Here is a 12,335-nt window from a genome sequence, read left to right as displayed (position 1 = left end):
GAGAACACCATCTATGCAAGGTTTGGCCTAAGACCCTTCAGCTAGCGGGAGGCAATTTTCACCACTTACCCCCTTCCACTGCAGTCTTCAGTATCAATTTAATTCAAATTGCAAGCACTACTCAACCACTGCAGCATAATTTTGAAGGGAGCCATGCTAGGAAAAATGCTTTATTGGATCAAGCACATTTCCCATTGTCCTTCAATCTGTGAAAGGCTGACATCTGGGAATTCTTTGGTTTCCTCTAAAACCTTTCAGGTTTAAATTATTTGAAAGACACTTGCTTTCCAAACTATGATGTGGAAAACGGTCTCTGTGGCAATTTGAAAGCTGTTCCTGGATCCTGATGATAAACGTGCTTCAATTAAGACAAGGAATCTAAATGGCAGAGCTATAATTTCTAGAATAACCTTCCATTGACCTTGCTGTTATGGGCTGCTACTGAGCAATGTTTATGGGATCACAACTTTCTGATTCTTTAAGTACCAGAAGAAGGCCTATTAAATTCTTTCGGGGAATGACAGAAAAAAGACTTGGCTTCAAATCTGGTATCTTTCTGGAAAGTATGAAGTCTTTTAAAACCATGTTCAAGAATGTTTACTGCAGTTTTATGCATTTGAATGTTTTTTTTATTTCAGCTGTTGTATATAGACATTTGCATACTCGTAATACAACATTCCGATTGGACAATCACTGCCGCCTAGCGATTGGTGGTTAACAATGAATTATGATTGGCTGCCTAAACGGCGGGAGGTTTAAAATGATGGCATTGGTTGCGAGCAGCCACTATAAAAGAGGCTGCCGCGGCTCGAGTTTAGTTGAAGTTACTGACAGTTAAATAAAGAGCTGAACTCAACTCCGGTCTCGAGTCTGCTTTGTTCTGGCGATAGAACATCAGCAATGTTTTAATAGTTATACTATGGCATTCTGAATTTTTTACTGTTCTTACATTTTTACACATTGATGAGAAACATTTGGGAATGGAACTCTCAAGTGGGAAGTACAAATCAACATAGATCTCTGAAGAGAGATCTTGGGCAAAGACAGATCCTTAAATTATTTTCTTGCCTTAGCTATTTTTCAACAAGATAGATAATTCATGTCTGAACACTGTAAAAATGTGATGTGGAATACAAAGATTTGTCTGATGAATGATGGGCATCTGTGGCAGATTGAGTTGCTTTTTTAATTACTCAAAAATCAATTGTACTGATTCTTGTTCCTCTGTAAGTATGTGTGAATGAAGCATAATAACATTTTGCTGTATGCTATTACATGCTCTCCATATCCACACTGCTGTGAAGATTAAAAGCATATAAAAGTAAAAGCCAGGGGAAAAAATCTGATACCAAATGGAATGAGAAAGTGAAGCAATAATTCTTTGTCTCTACAAGGACATTTAGAAAAAGGAAGATCTAAGAAGGCATGCAGATATGTACAATATCCAGCTAGCAATGGTAACTTTAACATTATGAACCAAGGAACAGAATCTCAATGATGTTCATAACTTATCTACCTGTTGCAAGTTCAAGTATGTAACTAAATCTAGAGTTTTCAATGTTTCCCTAAAAAGAGATTTTGGAAGAAATTGTGGTTGCATCTAGCTCTCTTTACTAAAATGCTATCCTTCATATCTCTATTGCTGTGCAGGTTTGAATTTTTCATTAGCTGAGGATACACTTAACTTTTTTTTCTGGATGAGGACCACAACAAATAGCATTGAGGAGGAGAAAATGAAAAACTCAAAATAGTAATGCAGTTTTCAGCTCTTGCAATTTTTCACTAATTTTTGGGGCAGCAACAATTTGAAACTTTAGCAATGTGATCTGAGTGGGCTTCAATAGGTTTGTAGCATGCAGCTCATTGGCCATGTATTGCATATACCTGTTCTGACCCAGCTCCTCAAACCCAACAAACCTCTGATGTGAACTCTATTCCTTGATTCCTCAATTCCTTTATTAGGAATGCCAGCAGCCCCGGCAAAAAGTTTATCTTGCAGGCTAACTAGCTGTCTATCTGGAAGATGAATAGTTGTCTACCACACCTATTCATCTCCACACCCTGCCTTTTATCCCCAGAGCTAGGGTGGGGCCTCGCTAGCAGCAGTGGCTCTTCCTTCTCCAGGATTGGCCCACAGCTTTCCACTGCTCTCCCCTTCTCTGCCTTCTGCATAGCTGTGCATCAGGCACTGGAGCCAGCTGTTCCTCTTCTTCTTCACCAACCACATCCAGACCTGGGAGCTGTTGACTCCATCTGAGGGCTGACGGATGGCCCAAGCTCCGCCTCTGCCTCTCTCTCTTTCTCTCTCTCTGCCAGCTCCATTTCCTCTTCCCCCTTGAAGCTCCCAGGTTGCCCTGATGCTGACCCTGACTCCCACACCTCCTCCACCTCCTCCTCCTCCTCCTCCTCCTCTGATTCAGCTGCTGGAGGAGCCAGTGGCCAACAGGCCACAACAACACCTTTGGAGGTATACTATTACATAGCACACTTTCAGAGGGACATAGTGTGCTAATGGTGGAGGGCTGGAAAAAAACCAAAGCATTGTACTACAAAAGTTTTTGCACAATGTACTGAAGCTGAAAATATGAGCTTGAAATTCCATTTTTTTAAAAAAATATCATAAGCGAATCAGTTATATTCCCCCTCAAAAAGGAGAGACTTTGGGGGGGGGAGGGAAGGTGATTGTTCCTTTCCAATGTTTTACCTGTTACTTTTATGCCTGTAAGGCACTTTGTGAATCAAATATTTATGCAAATTTGGGCATGTCAAATATGCTAATAAGAAAGGTAGGCTTTCTGCAAGCAAGAAATGATGAAGTTGTCAGTATAAAATATAGACCATGTCACTTCTTAATCATGTTTCATTTCAATTTCAATAGCTCTACATCCATCAGTATGTCTAACATAATTTCAGTTGATTATTTTGTACTGTTTACTGATAGGTATGCTCCCCTGTTATGTGCATGTATTCTTGAAATAGTAGCATTCAAATTCCGGTAATTTCAAAGGATTGAGGTTCATTTAATTAAAATGAAATGTCCCTACAGTTAACTTCCCATGCCCATGTATTTAGATATCTCAAAATTTAGAAAAGCCTTAAGTCACCTGGTTGTGAAATAGTGATCTTCATAATGTTCACTTCTTACATGTCAGTAAGACTTGAGGTTAAAAACTGGACTCATCTATTTTTTAAATACCTCCATGCCAAATGCCTTTGGTTCAGAACCTGTGGCCTGTAATGTGAGAGAACTTCAAGCCCCAGCCATTTTGTTAATTGATCGTGTTGTTGAGGTTACTGGGAATAATTGCAGATCCTTAATTCTGCCATCTCTGTTCTAACACAAACTTAATCTGCAGTTACTAGTTTAGTGCAGAGCCAAATTAGAATCTCGGGATTATTAATGACAAAAGTCATTTTGTCAGTCAGTGTATTACGGTCTTATTAATATCAGTTCATATTAAAATCAGTCTGGAAAGTGGCTGTTTTTCATGCTTTGCCCTAGAAAAGCAACTTTCTAAAAATGGCTGCAATTTCTGAAGGGGGAAAAAACAATGAGACAGTAGATTTTCACCCAAATAAGAACTGGAGCTGCTGATCAGAATATTGTGGTGTTAAGCCTTTATGGGTCTATGAAGCTGAATGACCTGAGAAGGATTGATAACTTGGCAGATCTCTGTAGAAGGAACTCCCCCTCTCATGTGTATGATCAAAGTAAAAGTTCAGCAGCCCATACTCCCAATCTGAAATATTTTAGCACTGGGTTGTCTAACCCAAAGGACCATTAGTCTTCGGTTGCATATAATCAATTCAAAATAATTTAATGTGTTTGGAAACAGAAAAAAAAAAAAAAAAGAGTTTCACTGTGTTCTGTGGAATTTAACAAAATAAGCAAATGTCTTTATCAGTAGCATGGGAAGAGCATATATCTTATACTGAAATGGTGGGCAGCTTCTTCCTTTAAGCATCAACTGTCAACATTAAAGGAATGAGCAGTTCAGAAATACACCACACACTACCATTTGGTACACCAGCCATGAAGTCCTTGGAAAATATATTCAAATACTATGATGTGTCTATACTACAAAGACAAGAATTGCACAAGTCATAATATTCACTGGCACTCTAGGAAAGTGAAAGTTGGACTCAGAGTAGATTGATCCCTTTGAATTTTGGCCTTGAAAAGAAGACATCTGAGAATAACTTGGACAGCCAAATAACAAACTACTGGATTATCAAACAACTCAATTCAGAATTCTCCCCAGGGCAGAAATGACCAGGTTCAAATTATCCTACTGGAAAAGGCTCAAACTCTGGAAATAGTAGAAGGAAAGGGAAGAAGAGAATGACAAACAGCAAGATGGATGGATTCAATCACAGTGGCAATGAGTAACTTGAGAAACTTGAAAGGACAGGTTAGGAATAAATAGTCAGGGTGAAAATCAATTGATGTGATCTCACAGCATTGAAAATAACTTGATGGCATATAATCAGTCAATTAATTTGAAAGGTACTGGTAGCAAGTGCATAACATGGAAGACAAAATGTGGTTTTGCATGTTTGAACTGAGATTCTGAGCATTGCATTGTTCCTATCTTTCCTAGAAGATGTAGAAATCAGAATAGTAGGGTCATATCAAGGTGTAATAAATAGACACTGAGGATCAGCGTGTCAGATGTTAGGTGATGCTAAACATACAGTGGTCCATAAAAGGCTTTGCTGAAAAGATAGGTGAAAGATTGGGCCAGGAGAAGGAAAAGATTTTATACAGAGCAAAACTATTGTAGGCCCAGAAAAAGAAAATAGGCCAGACCAGAGGAAAATGCAGTGTTAAAATAGTCAATAGTCTCTGTGTTTTGCAAATTTTCTTCATCCAGACAGACTGTAAATACATAGTTTTTAAATCACTTGTTATATAATATTTTATGTCACCCCTGCCCTTTCTGCTCCCTCAACACTACAGAGAAACTTTGCTCCTGCTTTGTGCAAAATCATTGTGCTTCATTGCTAATTGAACTGGCAACTGTTGATATTGTTATACAAAAGTACCAATTTTGTACAAAGAAGATGTGTCCTACTCTAGGTTTTCTAGGTAAAGTTTAACTTAATTGTGTCAATGCGCTAAGTCCTCTATCCGGTACAGCTGTCAAATCTTTTGTCATTCTCTTCTCTTTCCACTCCTTTTCTCTCCATTTTTTTTTTTTTTCCTATTCATATTCCTGTAGACTATAATACAACAGCTTTCCTTTCCCTTCTCCTGCGGTGGGCAGCATCTTTTCACTTAGTTTGCAAAGAACAAAATAATTGCAATCTTTTCATTCCTATTTTTAACAGGTGTGGACATCTGGGAAACAGCAAATATGTAGCCTATTGTGGGAAACATTTGTTATCCTTCAAAGCTTATTATGGGCAAAATGAATAGTTAAGAGGAAAACATTTTTTTCTACTAGACGTGTTGCTGATGCTTTCTCCTCAAAGGAGACAATATTTTGTACTTCCATGCAATTATATGCTAAAACTCTCACAATGTTTACCTGCTTGTATTCTCAAGTTAGCCCAAACTGTGCATTATATTACAATGATTTTTGAATCAAGGTAACCAAAAATCTGCTAACTGAAAGAATGCATAAGAAATCCAGGACCCATTGAAAACTTCCGGTTTGTCGACCTTGCGCGAGCGGCAGGATTTGCGGCTGCGATCCCTGCCGCGCTAGCAAGTTTTGGGGCTCCGACCCAGCCGGAGTGCGGAGCTAGGCTGCCCTGCAGGGGCAGCTGAAGTAGGGGGATCCGGAGAAGGGTTTGGGGTGCTGCAGACTCCCTCCTGGCCGGCAGAACTCCCTTTTCCCAGGACGGTGCAGCAGCGGTCCGTAATGGCCGCCACAAAGAAGCTGGCAGCCGGGTAAGAATGCGCAGGAGGAAGTGGAGAAAGTGATTGAGACGAGAAAGTTTTTCTTGGCTCCTAGGACTCTAAGACATATTTAATAAAATTCCTGAAAAGTATGATTCTCTGAATAATACCTGCCAGAAGAGGAAAAAGCGGCTGCTTGAAGGTGCTGAAAGGATAGCTTTCCCTCTTTTCCTACGGAATAAATAACTGGATATTAAGAAACCTATTTTTTTAGGTGGAAATTGGTTTTAAGCGATGAGTGGGAAGAGAGAGGATTAAGAAGAAAATATTTGTATGCTAAGATTTGTTGGAGCAGATGCCTTAAGGATTTGAAGACTAGAATATATTGTAATAAGATTTTAAACAGATTTGGACTTTCTTTCTTTTTGATTGATATTACCCCAGAAGGAGAAAGTGAAAACTCTGCCTTGGTTTGGACTGATTGATAACTTCGGGACTGTTTTATCTTTTTTATTTTCTTTTGAATATTCTGGTTGTTGTAAGAAGAAAGAAGGAGAAAAGAAAAGAAAAGATTTATAATGGCTCTTTCTGTTGAGGAACTAAGAAAAGAATATGAACAAGCAAAAAAAATGGTAAAGATGGTGTGGAAGAAGCTTTCCTTTTCTTAGAAATGGCGTTTATTAATTATCAACAAAAATTACAACAGATGAAGACAGCAGAGGAACAAGAAAGAAAGGAAGGAGCCATCTTTAATGAATCTCAGAATTTGATCCAGAAAAAGGAAGAGAGAAAGAAAAGAAGAGAAGAGAAAAGAAGAAAACTAAAGGATTTAAGGACTTAAGATCCAAAAAACATTTAAGAAAGGGAAAAATAAAGTGCAAAACCAATATGATGATTGTAAACAAAGGGGAAAAGAAATACGACAGAGAAGGGAAGCCGGTAAGGCAGAGGCTAGAAGAAGGGGGGTAGAAAGGTTTGTTGGGAAAAGAAAGAAAGGGAAAAGGTGGAGAAAAGCTACAATGTTTTGAAATTAAATGGAAAAAGGAATTTTTATGGATAATGGATAAAGTATAATTTTTTTTTTAAAAAAAAAGATTTTGCAAGGTACATAAGATGAGATGGTAGTATTGCAATGGTTTAAGAGTTGATAAGAGATTAAAATGTTAAAATGTTTAAAAATGATTGGCTTTAAAACTTAATAATAGGAGAGGTTTAGAATATTGTTTTAATTAAAGAGTTTAATAAAATTATGGTATTGATGTTATTATAAAATTTTTATTATAGTATTTCTTTTTAATATTTGGATTTATTGTCTAATTATGCACTTAATTGTGTTGGATGTATTAGTTAGATAGAATGTACCAAGCAAAATCTGATTGGGTATTAGATATTAAAGATTAATTTGATTAACTTAGGGGGAGATAGAAAGGCATCATACTCTGATTAATGATTCCAGGAGAAACTGATTTTCTTTTTTTTTCATAAGGGATGAGACAAAGGGATGATAAAAATGGACAAAAGATACAAATATAATGATTTAAACTAAGATGATTAATTAAGGTAGAATTAAGAAGTGTGAAATATGTGGAGAAGTTAATATAGAAGGTTTAGAATGGTAAATAAAATAAGTAATGATATGTAAGATGAGCATGAATATAATTGAAGTCCATGAAGAGAGAGATACCTGGGCCCAAGTTACTTTCCAAAAAGATTTTTTTTATGTTTTGTGTGTTGTGTGTATATGTCTTTTTGGGGGAGAATTGGTAAAAACTTGTAGAAATATAGAATGAGAATAATGGTAACTAAGTCAGAAAGAATCAGATGAAATAATAATAATGATATTGAATAAGAGTAAAGAGAAGTAAAGAGAAATTGAATAAGAGGTTTTGGTATATTATATGGAAATGGTTTAAAACAGAATCATAATTTATCTGACTTGTTAAATTTACAATGGAAAAAGGTTTAAACATGTAATGAATAATGATAATTTGTGTGTTTTAAAAATTAATAAAACTTGTTTTAAAAAAAAAAAAAGAAATCCAGGACCCATTATTCCTGTGAAATTGAAATTGCCATGACATTCAGACCAGTTTCCTTTGCAAAGCTGTACCCAGGGGTGGGATTCTACAGGTTCGTACCTATTCTCTAGAACCGGTTGCTAACATTCTAAGCAGTTCGGAGAACCGGTTGTTAGAAGAAATTACTGGCCTAATCCTGTAAGGAAGGCAGGAAGGAAACATTCTGGTGTTTCTTACAGAAACTACCTCTCCGTTAATGCTTATTACATTCTTGGCAGGACTAGACTTCCTGTCTCAGGAACTTCTCTGGAGTTTTTTTTCCCTCCTTTGCTGGTACTTTGCTTGACCATTCAAAGTTACAACTGCACTGAAAAAAAGTGACTTATGACCATTTTTCACACTTACAACTGTTGCAGCATCCCCACAGTCATGAGAGGTCAGGCGAGGAGATGCATGCCTCGATGTGAGTGATGTTGAGTTGGCCATGCCCAGCCAGTCACATGACCACCAAGCCATGCCCACCAACTAAGCCATGCCCACAGAACCAGTTCTTACAAAATCTGAATCCCACCCCTGGCTGTAGCCATTGCAGCATCTTTGCATTTCATATAGTTGTGATTTCTGATACTCCCTATCAGTTTCCCACAAGCAAAATCAATGGGAAAGAGGAAATAATACTTGGATGGTATGAATCTGGAAATGTGGTAACAAATTTATTGTAATGTTCCCATCAAATATATGATACTAGATTTTCTTTTCTCCTACAGTTGAATTCATTATTGCAGAAATCTATATATATAAAAAAGCAAAATACCACCAACGCATCATCACAAAATCTCCAGAACCGTAAAGCCTACAAACTTGAAATTTGCCACATATGTTCCTCTTGGCTTCTAGGTGCTCATTAAGAAAAGATTTTTTGAAATGACCATCAGAGCATTAGTATTTCCTATATTATTATTAATGCAATCTGATCCTAAGGACTTCTACTCCGCCTCCCCACCTGAAAAGAAATCTGTTCCAAATGCAAAACACAACCAGAGGAGAGGAGTTTCCATTTTAATTTCACAGCAGCAACCAGCTTTAGTACAGAACAGCTGAACTAAGCCACGCCCAGGCTCCTTCCTGTCTCCTTCTTGCTCACACAGCAAATATTGTTTCACTTTTCAAAGAGCCCTTAACTCTTTCTCACACTGACAGGATGCTAGCCAGATGAATCCCGATGGGTGCTGGTAGGCAGAGGCACAATTTTTGCCCTTATTTTCCTTCTCAAAAACTAAGCCTGATCATTGTTCAAAATTCTTTCTGTTTCAAGATTTTTGTTAAGTTCCTGAGTTAAATAATGTGAATCACTACATCTAATTTAACCCTAATGGCTCTTAATACCTCAAACTCTGATTCCACTCCAATGGTGTTGTTTCTATGTCTTCTCTTTTGTTTACATTGTCCCATTATCTCTAAGGCTTGCCTATAAAAGAAACATATAAAACCCATATAAAAATATTGTAAAGGCATGATACTATAAAAAAATACATACAGAGAAAAAGATGCTATACTTCTCCCCAATTACAGAATTAAAAATAAAGTTAAATTGCTTCTCACCCTGTCTGCAAGTGATGCTAATTCTCTCAATAATTCCTATCTTGTTTTAGAGGTGATAAATAATAGTGTGTAAGTTAACTACCTGAGCTCAGAATGAGAACTAAAAGTTGCTGTTTACATATCTTTTGGTTTTTGTTTTTTTTAAGAGTTAACATTTGCATGTGTATTCTTGTGATCAAGATTCTAAAGGCATATCAAGATTCTAAAGGTTCTGACTTTATTTTTAGATATGAGCACAAAATAGTTCTCCTTTCAGCACCACATATCAGTCAGTATGTGCAGAACTTCTCCTGATGATGTCATTATTAAAGTCCTGCATCTCTGGAGCATCTTAGTTTCATTAAGATCGCCACTGGAATTCTGGATTCTTAAAAATACAGAACAAAACTGGGTATATGTGTCACAATATCTACAGTATATCTGTTCTTCTTTTTTTCCAGAGATATATTGAGCAATTTTCTCTCCTAAAAATGATAAAAATACATACTGTAAAGTTGTTCTTCTTGTGACTTTATCTTTAGAAATGTAAAAAATCCATCTTTTTATTAATTGTAGATTGTTTTTCCTAAGGTGAAAGACAGCTTATTAAGTATTTTAGCAAGCATAGGAACAGCTGTACAGCATCAAATCAAGGACTATCTAGTGCAGTATTTATTTATTGGAAAGTTATAGCAAGCCATGAATAAGCTTTATGCTATTCAAGTATACAAATTATTAAACAATGACCATCACTATTACTTGCAGAAGTGAAACATCATTTAATAATTTGTGTTTCTCAGTCTGTCTCAGTTTCTCAGTCTGCTTCATTAATGGTCCCAAATAATATGCTACTATTTCACAGTATTATATCATTTTAAAAAATCTCTCAGGTCATGCAATCTATATGACTTTAAACTCCAGTCCAGATAAAATTTAAAAAGTTTATTCCACAATAGACTAAACAAAGTCCCAGGGGGGCTTTTTCAGAGGCAACTGGACTTTCTTGTTTTTCTTTGAAGACATTTTGCTTTTCATCCAAGAAGCTTCCTCAGCTCTGACAGGATAGTGGGGAATGGAAGGATTTATATTCCTTGCAGACAGCTTGCCATTTTCATCCTTTTAGAGGATTGTTGACTGTAGTGCAATTCAACTGGTATAACAAACAGTTTGGTGAGCACGCACTTCGCGTGTGTGCACAGTGTTTAGAAAAGACCATTTTTAGCTATAATACTTACCTTCTGCTGCAGCCCCAGTGAGTAAAACAGCTGATGCGCAGCAAACTGCTCTGCCATGTGAATCAGCTGTGCTCAAAAACAAGGAAATAAAGCCCAGGAAAAGGGCAGGGGCAACTACCGGTTCGCCTGAACTGGTCCGAACCAGTAGAATCCCACCCCTGGTCGTTGAAGCACTTGGAGGTTTATCTATGTCCTCAGGTCACCTGAGTAGTGCTCCTGGTTTCTGTAGTCTGCATTTTTTTTTGCCTCTGGAAATCCATTCCTATTCTCACACCATTCAAAGGGTGTTCATCCCAGATTGTATAGCTAAAAGTTTGAAAAACAATACACATTTTTTTTTTTTTTGCCAATCCCATTTTGCTTCTTTGGTCAGCCTTTTGCCCTGTCAAGTTGTGCTACCCACTCACCTTAAACTATTAGAAAAGCATTCCAATGTATCGCCACTGAAAAGCCTTATCCTATCTCTAAAGATACTTCTGCTAGATAGAGGAGTTATGATTTAGGACAGAAGTCTCCAAACTTGGCAACTTGAAAACTTGTGGACTTCAGCTCCCAGAATTCCTCAGCCATCAAAGTCTTAAAGTTGCCAAGGTTGGAGACCCCTGATTTAGGATGTGCAGAGATGCTAAGCAAAGGCACCACCTAAAGCAGGAGTTGCCAACCTTTTGGACCTCAAGGACCACTAAACTTATAATTTTAAATCCCAGGGACCACTAACCGGTTCTGTGGGCATGGTCTAATTTGTGGGTGTGGCTTGATCATGTGACTGGCTGGGCATGGCTTGTATGTAAATATTATAAATATTTATATAAATATTGAATTTTTTATTTAAAAAAGAGCAACTTTTATCAAAAGCAGGCAAAGCAGGCAGGCAGATTGAGTTGCTCACGGAATCACAGATTCATTCAGAGATCTATCTATCTGTCATTGGCTAGCTCAGTCTGTCACATAAAATTTGCTTGTAAGCAAACTCACAAAATTAACTCACAACACACCATGTATGTAAATATTGATTTTTTTATAAAAGAAAGAGGGCAATTTTTACCCAAAATCAGGCAAAGCAGGCAGGCAGATTGAGTTGCTCACAGAATCATTCATTGATCTATCTATCTGCCATCGGCTAGCTCAGTCTGTCACATAAAATTTGCTTGCCGTGAGTTTGCACTGAATAATACAACCTTCAGTCCTAAGTGAGGTTCGGCTGTGCTTAAAAGCAGAGGCGAAGATCTAAAGACTAGTTAGAAAGCAAGAAATCCAACAATTTCCTGCTTTCTAGCTCCTGGCACAGCAGAACAGCTGATCTAAATGTCCTGGCACAGCAGAACAGCTGATAGTCAGAAAAAGGAAAAATTTAGCAGGCAAGTTTGCCGGGTAAGGAGTGAGTGGGCAGGGAGGGTTCCCGTGGTTCAGCCTTGTGTTTTTGCGCAGCCTGGATTAATTGCTTTGGGGGGGTGCTCTGGGGGTGAAATTTCTCTGCAGCCCACCAAAATTTTCTCATGGCCCACCAGTGGGCCGTGGTCCACCAGTTGGTGACCACTGACCTAAAGTATTGTCTCTGCCAGTAACCCAGCTGCATATCTTCTTTTCCATTGATGAAGAAACTTTACACCCTTCCTCCCATTGATTTCTTCCAGATTTTTATCTCATTAGCAGTTC

The sequence above is a fragment of the Notechis scutatus genome, chromosome 3, assembly GCF_049901735.1.
Source record: "Notechis scutatus isolate UNSWTSFEM ecotype Mainland chromosome 3, rNotScu1.2, whole genome shotgun sequence".
NCBI classification, from domain to species: Eukaryota; Metazoa; Chordata; class Lepidosauria; order Squamata; family Elapidae; genus Notechis; species Notechis scutatus.
Note: the sequence above shows the minus strand (reverse complement) of the source record.